Source organism: Mustela nigripes, chromosome 7 (genome assembly GCF_022355385.1).
Source record: "Mustela nigripes isolate SB6536 chromosome 7, MUSNIG.SB6536, whole genome shotgun sequence".
In the NCBI taxonomy this organism is placed as follows: domain Eukaryota; kingdom Metazoa; phylum Chordata; class Mammalia; order Carnivora; family Mustelidae; genus Mustela; species Mustela nigripes.
Genome location: NC_081563.1, coordinates 74,774,086 through 74,774,885, shown reverse-complemented (window position 1 = coordinate 74,774,885; position 800 = coordinate 74,774,086).

Here is an 800-nt window from a genome sequence, read left to right as displayed (position 1 = left end):
ACTGGCCAATCTTTGTGTTCCTCACACCAGCACTATGTTTAAATCAGCTTTCTTTTCTCATCAGTCATAGGGGCGCTTTCCAATGTTTGCTGAAGGGAGAGTACTCACGGTCTGATTTCTAGCACTAGGATCATGCCATCAACTGGTTTTACCTATTTATTTGCTTGAACAAGATGCTTAACATCTCTAAATCTCAATTTAGTCATCTGTAAGTGCGGATAAAAATTGTAAATACCCGATGAGCTTATTATGAGGATTAAATGAGAAGAAGTGTGTTTTGAGTATAACATCACATTGTAAAGGTTTTATGAATGTCAAATATTGTTTGTTTGTTTTTATGCTTTGTTTTTGAAATGAGATTTGGGGAAGCTACTAAAACGTGCAAAATTATGAAATAAAAATAAACCAGTGAGAAAACCAGAGTCAAGGGGAACATCACATCATTCCATAGAATCATGAGGATTTTAGTTTTCTTATATCAGATACCAACTTGGCCAATCATTCATTCACTGGCTGGATAAGCATTTAACTTTGACCAGCTCTTTGGCATGGCAGCATACAAAAAGGAGTGAAAGACCTTGCTTTTGCTTTAGGCTGTGAAGAAGAGCCCAAAGGTACCCAACTAAAACACAGTGTAGCTGGAACTATGGGAGAAATGGAAGAGTATATGTATGCCAGGGCTTGTCCTGGGAAATAGCCCTTACCTACAATGAGCTGGGTTTGTAGCTCATTCCCTGCCCTGATGTGATCTGCTGTGTATTCATGTTTCAGTAACCACCTGAACGTGACTAAGCAAGAAG